The sequence below is a fragment of the Pleurodeles waltl genome, chromosome 1_1 (assembly GCF_031143425.1).
Source record: "Pleurodeles waltl isolate 20211129_DDA chromosome 1_1, aPleWal1.hap1.20221129, whole genome shotgun sequence".
Taxonomy (NCBI): domain Eukaryota; kingdom Metazoa; phylum Chordata; class Amphibia; order Caudata; family Salamandridae; genus Pleurodeles; species Pleurodeles waltl.
The window spans coordinates 212,284,891-212,298,956 of NC_090436.1; the positions used below are offsets into that span (position 1 = coordinate 212,284,891).

The window sequence follows — 14,066 nt, forward strand, 5'->3', positions numbered from 1 at the left end:
AGGACCTATTGTCTGAAACTCAACTCATGCAAGACTGAAGTGCAGATCTTCAGGGAACAATACCTGTCGATCCCTCGAGCTTGGCCCCACACCATCATCAGACCATGCGCACAACCTATGCATCATCCTTGACAGAAAACTCACCATGAAGCACCAAATCAACACAGTAGCATCCTCTTGCTTCCACACCCTTCATGTGCTCCGAAAACTCTTCAGATGGATCCCCATCAATGACAGAAAGACTGTCACCCAGGGCCTCATCACCGGCCGGCTAGACTATGGAAATGTGCTCTACACAGGCATCACTACTAATATCCTCAAGAGACTCTAGACCATCCAGAACGCAGCAGCCCATTTCATCCTCGATCTCTCGAAACTGACCCACATCACCCCCCACCTCAGAATCCTTCACTGGCCCCCATCCAGAAGCGATGCCAGTTCAAAATACTAATATATGCCTACGAAGCCCTACACAACCAGGGGCTATCAAACATCAACCACAGTCTGACTTTCCACCACCCCGCCCGATGCCTGTGCTCTGCATTCTAGACCCTTGCCCACACCCCAGTGTTCGCCTAAGTCACAGCGGAGGTTGTTCCTTCTCCTTCCTCGCCGCTAAAGGCTGGAATGACTTACCCCTTCTCTCCAAAAAGGGAGAGAGAGCCCCCCGTAGCCTATCCCCCCAGGAGGACAGGGCACCGTATCACAGTGATTAAGAAAAATAACCCACTGTGGGAATTATTGTACTATCCACCACTCAGTTCTCTTCTCATACACTCATTCACTCTAATGATCAATCTTAATAAAGGAATATCCAAATTTAATATTTAATTAATGATCCCATATACAATACAAATATATAAGACAATCATTAAAAAAGGAAAATCATAAGAAACCCAATAGACCCCACAAGGGACCTCTGTACAATCTCTGGCCTAACAAAACTGGGAGACAAAACACAAGACACCCTCCCTGGTCTATTGCCTTTTTGCTGTCCCAAATTAGGTACACAGTGGCCAATTGATTCATGCAGCCAATATCTTATCTGTCCTTGGCCACTTCCAAAGAGTCCATCAATTCAACTTGCATTGACGCGTTTCAGTGGTTTTTCACAGTCCTTTCACCACACTCCTCAGGACGATTTTATATTCTCTCAATACATGTTCATTTCGTATCTCTACAAGAATAAGAAATGACCAAATAAAATACACAAATTCCAATCCTTCAATCCATTACTTAAAAAGCCCTAAAACCGTCACCTGTATCCTCCCAATTCCACTGGGGCATAGTTTAGAACACAGCAAACTTACCCCTTTAAGATACCATCCTTATTCCTTTATTAAAATATTACATAAGAACACCCAATGTGAGCAATCAATCCAGTCAATACTACTTCAAATAAAACCAAACATAATGTTCATCAGTATTGTATCTCAACACTCACCTGCATCCATCATGAGTATACCAATATCAAGATTCAATAATAGTCGCCCATTTGTATCCTCATCCAGAGAGTATGTCCCAAGACAAATCACCTTTATATGGGCAGAACAAATTAATAGATAATAATAGTCATATCCCAGGGGTCCTGCCGTCCTGCTGGTCCCCAAGGTATGTATATATTTTCTCACCCATAGTTCACCATCCACATGCGGGGCCTAGTTTCTAACCCCCAATTATAGTGTTCGTGGATATAGTTAATACCATGTGGTGCTCGGGGAAGCCATCAAACCCAAAACCCATCACCAAATATTATCCCCGTCTCGTTACTGTATGTTCCACTATTTCATCAAATTCATGAAGTTGTTTAAAAATGAGTTATGTGCTGTTAATTTGGCTCACAATCTCAGATCTATGGGCAAAAAACAAGAATACAATCAATTTTCCTTATCTTTCCAAATTACCACACTTTCTACGTTTACTCAGCACGGGATCTGTATTTGTTCAATCACTATAGGTAACACCTTTTAATAACTATCACGGGCACAATTATCCCCCTACGGACATATAAATACTGAATAATATGATACCCCCGCGAATATCTATTTTACATTATACTTAGACCCGTATACTATGTTAAAAGTATGTTTCTACTAGTTATCAATTTTGGGGGAGGCATGTCTACAAACCTCATACAGCTAATAATTTTTCAACTCCCCGTTTTGAGGATGGCACAATTCATGTTATAGTATGTTGCCACCCAGGTATTAATTGAGTAAGCTATAGTCCCTAATTATTGCCACAGAAACACCAATTTGATCGCATTACTGGTGGGCTAGGTCCCAGAAATATATTAACTTTAGAGCCCAGGGCACAACACTCTGATCACAGGGTGAGTTTTGTCTTCCCTTTATCATATGGGAAACCCTTGTGTCATTCCCCACCCTCCTTACCTTACCAACCGAACTGCTTTCTTTTCCTTTCTTCTTTCAACAGTAGATCAAGTCTATATATCTCTAACATACTTCCATATATTCTGAAGTGGGCATGAGAACAACCAGCCTATGAACCAATCCAGATTGCTCTAATTCCTCTCCTCGGTCCTCCTCATTTCCTACATCATATCCTGCATACTATGTCCTCACTTCATGTGCTCCTAGAACCAAGAGCCATGCACCACTAACCAATCCTATGCCCAATCCTTCTTCAGGCACCATATTGGATTCCTATTTATTCCTACAAAACACATATTTGAAAGCTCCATAAGGTAGAGGTTCCTATATCAGAAAAAATATGAATATATAGAGTGGAGCTAAACTAAGGACTCACTATCAAATGCTGACAGCCCCCTATGGGTCGGTTATCTGTACAATAATCCCCTCTCCCAATCTTCCTTTCTGTTTAACCCTTTCTTAACAGTCTCTAGCTTGATGATATACCACAATTCTCTCCTCTTCCTCAGTATCTCCCCATTGCCCCCTTTTTTGGGGGCAGGATTTTCTCCAGAAAAACCACTGCAAGTCTCTATCTGAATTTCCTTTCTGTTGAAAGGGTTCCACTAGTGGGGCATTTGGTTTACCAGTTCTTATTGCTGATCTGTGTTCACATAAACGAATCCTGAACTCTCTACCTGTTTCTCCCACATAGCCCAAACCACATGGACAAATGATTAAATGTACAACATTCTTACTGTGGCAATTATTCATATTAACGGGGGTGTCCTTGAACCCCTGATACTCAATATATCTTCCCTCTGTGCATAGGTCACAACAGTTACAGTTCCCACATCTGTAGTTGCCCTTCACTTCTCCACCAGTCAAACTTAATTGTCTAAGTGGGCATTCTACCGTGTAGGTGTGTTCCAAACTGTTCCTTAAGTTATTATTGCATCTGAATGTGCAAAGGGGTTTCCTCAAGGACGTTTCTCCTTCGCTATTTAAAACATGCCAATTTTTATTAATAATATTCTTAACCCTATTGCTAATGCCATTGAATTGACTCACAAATACTATCCTATTTGTGTCCTTTTTCCTATCTTTACTGTCGAACATACTCTCCCTGTTGTAAAAGCAAGCCCTCTTAAAAGAATGAGTAATCAACTTATGTGGGTACCCTCTATCTGTTACCTTTTGTTTTAATATCGCAGAATGTTTGTAAAAATCATCTAGAAAGGTACAATTTCTTCTGAGCCTTAAAAATTGTCCAAAAGGAATACTCTTCTTTTAGACTTTAGGATGGAAACTCGAGTAATGGAGAAGAGTGTTTTTATCAGAAGGCTTTGTGAATAGCTCTACATCTAGACTTCCACCGTTATACTTGATAGATATATCTAGGAAGTCAACTGCAACATTACTCACATGAACTGTGAATTTCAAATGAGTACCACCCAGGTTTAACCAAACCAAAAACGCATCTAGTTCTTGATGAGAACCTCCCCATATAAAGAAGATGTCAATAAAACAATGCCAAATCAACACATTCTCAAAGAACGGGGGGAACTCAGTATAAATATGTTTTTCCTCAAATTTGCCTACATAAAGACAGGCCAGACTTGGAGCACAAGTAGCTCCCATTCTTATCCCTTTGATCTGTAAATAAAGATCATTTTTGAACAAAAAGAATTTGTTTTTTTAGAACCAGGATGACATTTTTATAATTTATAATAAATTCTCTATTGGCCCCTCTTAGATCAACTCTCTCTAGGTGGTTGTTATTCACCTTAGTAGTAGTATCCTGTGGAATGTTTGTGTAGAGGGCTTCTATATCTAAGGTGACCAGGAATTACCTATGCCTATTGAACTCCCGACCTTCAACTTTTGATATCATATGGGCTGAGTCCCTAATGTATGATCTTAGGGCCAGACGTATCAAACAGTTTTACCCATTCTGTGTCTATGGATTTTTTTTTTCATACATATGGCCCTTAGTTCCTTAACTAGAGGTTTTAGGAAACTGTCCACATATTTACCAAGGGGTTCCAATAGAGACCCAATGCATGATACTATTGGTCTCAAAGGAGAATCCATCATATCTTTATGAATTTTAGGTAGCCCATAGAATGCAGGGGTCACAGGATTCTCATTTGTGAGGAACCAGCTCCCTTCCTCACAAATCCACCCTTCTGTTAGTCCTTCACCTATCGATCTTCCTACCTCCCTCTTTAAGATTTCCATCTTCGTTATAGGAACCCTTAAATAATGTTCCTTTACTGACAGGGGTTTCTCCACTCGTCTCTCGTACTCTGGGGTGTCAAATATCACAACCCCACCTCCTTTGTCAGCATGGTTTTATAGTGACACTGGAATCTTATTGTAGAGATTGGAGGGCACTCCTCTGTTTATTTGTTAAGTTTTTTTTGTTAATGTCTAACTCAACCATATTTTCAAATAGTTCCACCTCTTTTCCTACTTGTGAAAGGGAGGGAGTAAATGTAGCTTTGGGTCTCAAACCGGGATTAATGCGTCCATCTCTAGTGAATTTTTTCTCTGCAAAAAATGTCTGCAATATAACTTTTCTAGAGAAGGCCCGTAAGTCCAATTCTAAGCTACCCACCCTTGCCATAGAGGCAAAACTAAGATCCTCTGCTTCAAAACTTCTATTTCACTATCAGTCAATATCTTTGAGATAAGTTCACTATAGGGGCTTTACATACCGCCAGTATCTCTGGTTCCTTGTCCTCATATATTCTTGTGGAGGTTGATTCCTCTGCGGTGGGCCCCTCCCTCTGTTCCCCCAGTCCTTTGACTGGCTTGTGGGCGTGATTCCAAAAAACTGCTGTTACTCTGTTCCCCTGTTCTTGAGTAGTCCTTCCCTTCATGTATACAATCATCATCCTCACTATTGGAACGGGAGGATTTGGAGAAAGTAACATGTTTCTTTCCCCCTCCCCTCAGGAGCATCCATCTCCCTCTGGGAGTCATATCCCTACCTGGACCTCTCCTTCCTTGATAATAATCCTTCTGTAGGTAGGGGTGTGTAAATTCATAATTGAATCTGCTAATATCCCCTCTAAGTTTGACAGATTTCTTATTTGTCAGATATTCTCTGTACTCATCCACTTCCTGATTTATTCCCTCCAATCATTTGTTGGCATTGTCTATACCCATACTTTCCTTGAGAGCTTTCTCCAGTTCCTCAGTCTCTTGTTTTTCAATAACTACCTTCCCTCGTGCTGTCTCAATATGTAGTAGCATCCAATCTCAACTACATTGATTGGCTATAAGGGTCCAAGTCTCCATGAACCTCCTATTCTCCACAAACAGGCCAGGTTCATTTCTTAATTGGAGTCCAATCGGATAATACCAGACTTTTAAACCTGACAGCCTTAGGGTGGTCACCCCTAACTTTTTGCTTGCCTACCTCCACTTTATAGACACTGTTTTTGCTGGTTTTAAGACTGTAGTGAATCCTAGTTCGTTTTAATGGGATAACAGGAGTTAGCTGAGCCTCTGGCTTGCAGACTCGTGCCCCTGTCACCTAGTGACTTTTAACTTACTTAGCTTGTTCTGTCTTAGCCCATTTAATTATTTAATTCTTCTAAGATGGCTGCCTTGTTTATAGTTAGGCCACTTGTTATGCTTTGCATTATCAGTGCCACCGCGCTAAGGCGTCAAGATCAAGCAACAAAGACAAACAAACAGTAGGTGTTCACACCTTGGGATTTTCCCTCTCTGTACCTTTTGAGGGATTTTTTATATTAATTGCTATCCCAAGCATGTCCGTTATCTATTGTTTGGGAACACACCTTCGTCAGGGGTCCTGGTAGATCTGTAGAAATGCATCGCACTTTAGACAGATAATCAGAGGGATTCCGACCGGAGGGCATCGCCACCATCGCTGATATCGATGCTGCATGTCGTCTTGACGCTGACCCAGTCTTCGTGTCCCTACGGAGTCTGAGATAGAGACCTCATTCCAAGGTAACGAGGGTTGGGCGCTCCTCTCATGGACATGGCATTGGCAGATTAGGTTTAGCAAACCCAGCTCTCCTTTAGGTAGGAGGTTAGGCCTCTCACATTAGGGTATTAGGGCATATTACATTGCGTGTCTTTTCCATGCATTGCAAGATGGTGGGGGTCTTTGTAATAATGACTCTCATCTTCAAAATTCTGTTTCTTGCATTATTCATTATCCTAATCATTGCAGCCTATGCAACTTATCACAAATTGCAGTCATGTTAAATAAAAACTATTGAAACTTTACTGCATCTTTGTCATTGCCTGTGTTTGCATGAGACATGATATATCTGTGAGAAAGGGGTAATCTCCGTTTAACCACGACACTCCCTGAGATGTCTTATTCTTGAGTCCATGCGTAAAGGTTGCCAAAAATCACCTTTTACTATTGTGTTTCTGGTGAGGTGCTGCTAGTGAGCCGGTAAGGTTGGGACAACGGTTGCGACTTGTTGTAGGACAGGCATAGTCGCCTACAAACAAAAGTACTGTCATCCTTTAAACAGCAGTCTTGCCTGGAGCAAGAGTCAAAACTACGACAAGATTCTGCACACTTTACCATTGCTAACCAGTGCTAAAGTGCATAAGCTCTCTCCCTTTAAACATGGTAACATTGGATCATATCCAATTGGACTATTTAATTTACTTATAAGTCCCTAATAAAGTGCACCATATGTGCCCAGGGCCTGTAGATTAAATGCTACTAGTGGGCCTGCAGCACTGATTGTGCCACCCACTCCAGTACCTCCTTATCCTTGTCTCAGGCCTGCCATTGCAAGGCCTGTGTGGGCAGTTTCACTGTCAATTCGACTTGGCATTTAAAAGTACTTGCCAAGCCTAAACCTCCCCTTTTTCTACATATAAGACACCCCTAAGGTATGCCGTAAGTAACCCATAGGGCAGGGTCCTGTGTAGGCAAACGTCAGGACATGTACCTATGTAGTTTACATGTCCTGGTAGTGTAAAACGCCTAAATACGTTTTTACACTGCTGTGAGGCCTGCTTCCTTCATAGGCTCCCATTGGGGCTGCCCTCATACATTGGTTGTGTGGTAGCTGCTGATCTGAAAGGAGTAGGAAGGTCATATTTAGTATGGCCAGAATGGTGATATAAAATCCTGCTGACTGGTGAAGTTGGATTTAATATTACTCTTTTAGAAATGCCACTTTTAGAAAACAAGCATTTCTCTTCACTTAAATCTTTCTGTGCCTTATAATCCACACCTGGCTGGGGTTAGTTGACAGCTTCTTGTGCATTCACTCAGACACACCCCAAACACAGGATACTCAGCCTCACTGGCATACATCTACATTTGGGGTGGATCTTCCTGGTCTGGGAGGGCGGAGGGCCTGCCTTCACACAAAGGACTGCCACACCCCCTACTGGGACCCTGGCAGACAGGATTGAACTGAAAGGGGACCTAGTGCACATCTAAGCCACTCTTTGAAGTATCCCCCACTTCAAAGGCACATTTGGGTATATAAACATGGCCTCTGCTCCTACCAACTCAGACACTTCCTGGAGAAGAAACTTGAACCAGAACCTGCATCCTGCCAAGAAGAACTGCCTGGCTGCCCAAAGGACTCACCTGTCTGCTTTCTGTGAAGAACTGCTGCCTTGCTGTTGCCCTGCTGCCTTGCTGCTCTCTGGCTGTGGTGAAGAAGTGCTCTCCAAGGGCTTGGATAGAGCTTGCCTCCTGTTCCCTGAAGTCTCAGGAACAAAAAGACTTTGGCCCTCATTACAACTGTTTCGTCGGAAGCACTGCCAACAGGCTGGCGGTGCTTCCCATGGAATTATGACCGCGGCGGAAGCGCTGCGGTCACACTGCCGGGACCGGCGGTTTCCCGCTACTTTGGTCCCAGCGGTTGTAATCCCCCAGGGCAGCGCTGCTTGCAGCGCAGCCCAGGGGATTACAAGCCCCCCTCCCGCCTGCCTTTTCATGCCGTTATGAACCGCCATGAAAAGGTTGGCGAAAAGGGGAGTCGCGGGCCCCCTGACACGGCCCCATGGAGCTTTTCACTGTCAGCATAGCAGACAGTGAAAAGCACGATGGGTGCAACTGCACCCGTTGCACCACCGCAACACCGCCGGCCGAGATCCCTGCTGGGCCGGCGGGCGGAAACTAGGTTTCTTCCCGCCGGCCCAGCAGGGATCTCCAATGGCCACTGCGGTAGTGCGGCCGCATTGGCAGCCGCGCGGTGGGATGAATACAACTTGCTGCCCGCCAAATTTGTAATGAGGGCATTTATCTCTAGAAGAAGGACTCCTTGTGTGGTGAAAATCGACACACAGTCTGCCAGAAATGACGCACAACCTGCACTGCGGTGAAAAGTTCACCACACGCCGAACCGGAATGACACAGCCCGACTTTGCAACAAGGAGATCGACGCAGCACCAGCATATCGACTGGAAATTTTACGCACAGCCCACTGGATTGATGCTCAGCCGAGTTGGAGCGACGCATCCCGGATTCCATAGAGGAATCAACGCAGTGCCTGCCGTGCGGTAGAAAATTCAACTCAACACCCACCGGATCAACGCAGCTCCTGTGGCTTCATACTGCCAGCGCAGGAAATCCACACATTGTCCCCAGGGTGTCTGAAAACCCCGCAACCCGAAGAGGATCCATGACCAAGCGCCGGGAATTGACGCACAGCCGTCCCTGCGTGAAAACTAAACGATGCATCACCGTGTGCGGTCCGAGACACCCCTTTGTTTTCTTTGTGGAGATTTTTTACGTGAACCAGGTACTTTGTGCTTGAAAGAGACTTTCAGGGTCATTACAACATTGGCGGTAAAAGCCGCTTACCGCTGTGCAGAAGACCGCCTACACACCGCCACGGCTACCCACAGCCCGGAATCTGCCAAAATCTAGACACCCACACAAGTCCGCCACACAAAAGGTCAGTGATAAACTGGCAATAACAAAACCTCCACCATCACGCCAACAGGAATATGCCCACACTATCATGACCCATGAATCCACGCGGCGGTTTTTCAGCCGCGGTCTTCCATTGGTGGTACACACCGCCGCGCTCAAAATACACACACATTTACAAAACACATCCACATTGGACAAATCGAAATATACACACACCTGATACACATACACACACCACTCCCACACACCCACCACACCCGCTCACGTGCAGTCACCACCCCCACTACCATTCACACGTCCCCTGTGTCCTCTCCGAGTGTGTCTGTGAGGCCACCTCCCAAGGTACACAAACGCAGCCACACACCCACCCAACAGCCACCCACCTCCCGACAGCCTCCAGCCCATGCACCTTCACCCAAAGTCACCAAACGTACACCTCCTACAACCACTACCTCTTCCTCCACTCCCAAACCCCCTCCAGCTACCCGTCCCAGTGTTCCTAATAGACTTTTCCTGTCCAACCTTGACCTCTTTCCCTCACCTCCCTTACCCCTCCAGTCTCCTAGGGCCCAACTCTCCAGGTCCCAACCCAGCACCTCAGCCACAACATCGGCGGGACCAGTGGTGCCAGTAGTCACCGGCTTCTGGAGTGCACCAGGCAGCAGGGCACCCAGTGTGGCAAGGAGCCAGAGCACGGACAGTCCCCCACCTGTAAAGCATAAAAAGTTGGCCAGTGCCCGGCGGGAGAGGGGAAAGAAATCAGCCACCATAGCCGCTCCCAGGGGTACAGTTGGGAGAGTGGAGACAGCTGCGCCACCATCCAAGGTGGGGAAGGGGCACAGTAAAACCGGCAAGTCTGGGAAGATCTACACGGCGGACAAGACCGCCACCAGCACCGCTGCCCAGGACACCGCCGCCACCAGCCTCGCTGCCCAGGACACCGCCGCCACCAGCCCCGCTGCCCAGGACACCTTCGCCAGCACAACCGCTGCCCCGGACACCGCCGCCACCAGCCCTGCAGGCCAGGACACCGCCACCAGCAAAACCGCTGCCCAGGACACCTCCGCCAGCAGGACCGCTGCCCAGGACACCTCCACCAGCACAACCACTGCCCAGGACACCGCCTCCACCAGCCCTGCAGGCCAGGACACCGCCGCCAGCAGCACCGCTGCCCAGGACACCTCCGCCAGCAGAACTGCTGCCCAGGACGCCGCCGCCACCAGCCCCGCAGGCCAGGACACCGCCGCCAAAAGCCCCGCTGCCCAGGACACCGCCGTCAGCAGAACTGCTGCCCAGGACACCGCCGCCATCAGCCCCGCAGGCCAGGACACCGCTGCCAGCAGCACCGCTGCCCATGACACCGCCTCCAGCAGAACCGCTGCCTAGGACACCGCCGCCACCAGCCCCTGCAGGCCAGGACACCGCCGCCACCAGCCCCGCTGCCCAGGACACCGCCGCCAGCAGCACCGCTGCCCAGGACACCGCCGCCAGCAGCACTGCAGGCCAGTGAGCCCCAATGATTCCGACGCTACTGAGGCTGCCACGGGCAGGATGAAGCACTCTGGGCACAAAGCCCCCTACAGAACCAGTGGAGAAAGACATCCACTACCTCAGTCCTTGGCAGGATGAAGCACTCTGGGCACACAGCCCCCTCCAGAGCCAGTGGAGAAAGGCATCCACTACCTCAGTCCTTGGCAGGATAAAGCACTCTGGGCACAAAGCCCCCTCCAGAACCAGTGGAGATTCACATCCACTACCTCTGTCCTTGGCAGGATGAAGCACTCTGGGCACAAAGCCCCCTCCAGAACCAGTGGAGAAAGACATCCACTACCTCAGTCCTTGGCAGGATGAAGCACTCTGGGCACCAAGCCCCCTCCAGAACCCGTGGAGATTCACATCCACTACCTCTGTCCTTGGCAGGATGAAGCACTCTGGGCACAAAGCCCCCTCCAGAACCAATGGAGATTCACATCCACTACCTCTGTCCTTGGCAGGATGAAGCACTCTGGGCACAAAACCCCCTCCAGAACCAGTGGAGAAAGACATCCACTACCTCAGTCCTTGGCAGGATGAAGCACTCTGGGCACAAAGCCCCCTCCAGAACCAGTGGAGATTCACATCCACTACCTCTGTCCTTGGCAGGATGAAGCACTCTGGACACAAAGCCCTCTCCAGAACCAGTGGAAATTCACATCCACTACCTCTGTCCTTGGCAGGATGAAGCACTCTGGACACAAAGCCCCCTCCAGAACCAGTGGAGAAAGACATCCACTACCTCAGTCCTTGGCAGGATGAAGCACTCTGGACTCAAAGCCCTCTCCAGAACCAGTGGAGATTCACATCCACTACCTCTGTCCTTGGCAGGATGAAGCACTCTGGGCACAAAGCCCCCTCCAGAACCAGTGGAGAAAGACATCCACTACCTCTGTCCTTGGCAGGATGAAGCACTCTGGGCACAAAGCCCCCTCCAGAAACCAGTCTTGACTGTTATCCACTTGAGAGACTGTGGCTTTGCACTCCCCAGGATTGAACAGTGGGCAAACCACCCACTGTAGAGACTTGAGAGACTGTGGCTTTGCACTCCCCAGGAGTGAACACTAGGCAAACCACCCACTGTAGAGACTTGTGAGACTGTGGCTTTGCACTCCCCAGGATTGAACAGTGGGCAAACCACCCACTGTAGAGACTTGAGAGACTGTGGCTTTGCACGCTCCAGGATTGAACAGTGGGCATGGAGCCCCCTTGTGGATCTGGCGTTGTGCACTCATCCGGCTGAGGTGCCCCCCCTTCCCTTCCCCCTGAGGTGCCTGTTTTATTTCTATCTGATGCCCCAGCAGGGTTCTCTCCGTCTTGTTCGGGTACTGAGTGTGGGCCTCGCCCATGCCTTTTGGGCCCAGTGCTCCACGGACTATGATAGTGGAATACCTTTGACTTGTATTTTTGGTGTATATATTTGTTTATAGTGTGAATATCTTTATATATGTATATATTTTTGATTACTGTATTTGAATATATTACAATCATTCGACTCATTTCCTTTTGCCCTTGCATTCTTCCAGGGGGGGTTGGGGGATGTAACTGTAATGTATCATGATGTATTAGTGTGTGTGTTGTCGTGGGTGAGGGTGGGGGTGGGGGTGTTGCGTATTGCGTGTGTGTGTCACTGTTTTTTCCCTCCCCTCTCCCCTGTGTCATAGGTGCAGTACTCACTGTGGTCTTCGCCGCTGGCGTTCGTGCTCCTGGTAGAGGAGCAGGAATATAAAGGCTGGAAGAATCTGAAGTTCCGGTTCCATGGCGTCCTGGTTCCTCGTGGGATGTGTAGAGGTGAGCGTTTTCCCTTCCAAGTCCTGTTTCTGCCGTGTTTTTGTTTGCGATGAATCAGCCCCGAAAAGGTGGCGGATTGGACTGTTGTAATTCTGTGGGTGGTACATTGTCCTCCGCCTGTCTGTTGGCGGTTACCGCCGCGGTGTTTGTTTGTACCGCCTTGGCGGTCGGAGTGTTAAAGTGGCTGTCTATGTTGGCGGTTCCCGTCACAGTCGTAATTCCATTTTTTTTTCCGCCGGCCTGTTGCCGGTTTTACCGCCGCTTTAATACCGACCGCCAGGGTTGTAATAACCACCTTTGTTTGCTTTTAAAAGACTTAAGACACTTTATATCACTTTTCAGTGATATCTCGACATTTACTTATTGCATTTTAATCGTTTTGACCTACATTTATCCAGACAAATATTATCTATTTTTCTAAACACTGTGTGGTGTATTTTTGTGGTACTATACGGTGTTATTGTATGATTTCTTGCACAAATACTTTACACATTGCCTTCTAATTTAAGCCTGACTGCTCAGTGCCAAGCTATCAGAGGGTGGGCACAGGATAATGTGGATTGTGTATGACTTACCCTGACTAGAGTGAGGGTCCTTGCTTAGACAGGGGGTAACCTGACTGCCAACCTAAGACCCCATTTCTAACACAGACTTGACATATTTACAGGGAAATTTAGCATGTAATTCTGTTCTAATCATTTTTTTCTTTAGATTCAAGATCTTATTCCTTTTCTCATTGTCAATAGGAAGAATCGTTACTTTTCCAGCGACCTTTCCATGAGTCCCAGTAATTTTATGAAATGGGTCTTCACTATAACCAAACATTTTAAAAGTATCCATGATAGGATCCTCAAGTGCAACAGGTCTCTCCAAACTACAGGTTGTACTATACACTTCAAAAAGGAAGAGAGGGCCTTCCATAGCCTATCAGGACCGGACAGGACAGGGCACCATATCACAGTGATTAAGAGAAATAACCCCCTGGGGGAATTATCATACTATCCACCACTCAGTTCTCTTCTCGTATACTCATTCAATCTAATGATCAATCTTAATAAAGGAATATCAAAAATTTATATTTAATAAATTGATTCATGCAACCAATATCTTATCTATCCTTGTCCAGTTCCAATGAGTCCAGCTATTCAACTAGCGTTGATGCTTTTTGGTGGTTTTTCACAGTCCTTTCACCACCTTCCTTAGGGCAATTTTATATTCTCCTAATATATGTTCATTTCTTATCTGTACAACAATATGAAATGACCAAATAAAATACACGAATTCCAGTCCAGCAATCAATAACTTAAAAAGCCCTACAACCATCACCCGTATCCTCCCAAATCATCGGGCATAGTTTAGAACACAGCAAACTTACCCCTTTAAGATACCATCCTTATTCCTTTATTAAAATATCACATAAGAACACCCATTGTGAGCAATCAATCGAGTCAATATTACTTCAAATAAAA

At 46.8% G+C, this 14,066-nt stretch overlaps 1 protein-coding gene across 1 annotated transcript in view; it reads left to right on the forward strand.

The window, feature by feature from the left end:
* LOC138282918 (UDP-glucuronosyltransferase 3A1-like) overlaps positions 1 to 14,066 on the forward strand; it is a 343,288-nt gene that overhangs the window by 189,611 nt on the left and 139,611 nt on the right. The gene's annotated exons all lie outside the window — the stretch shown is intronic.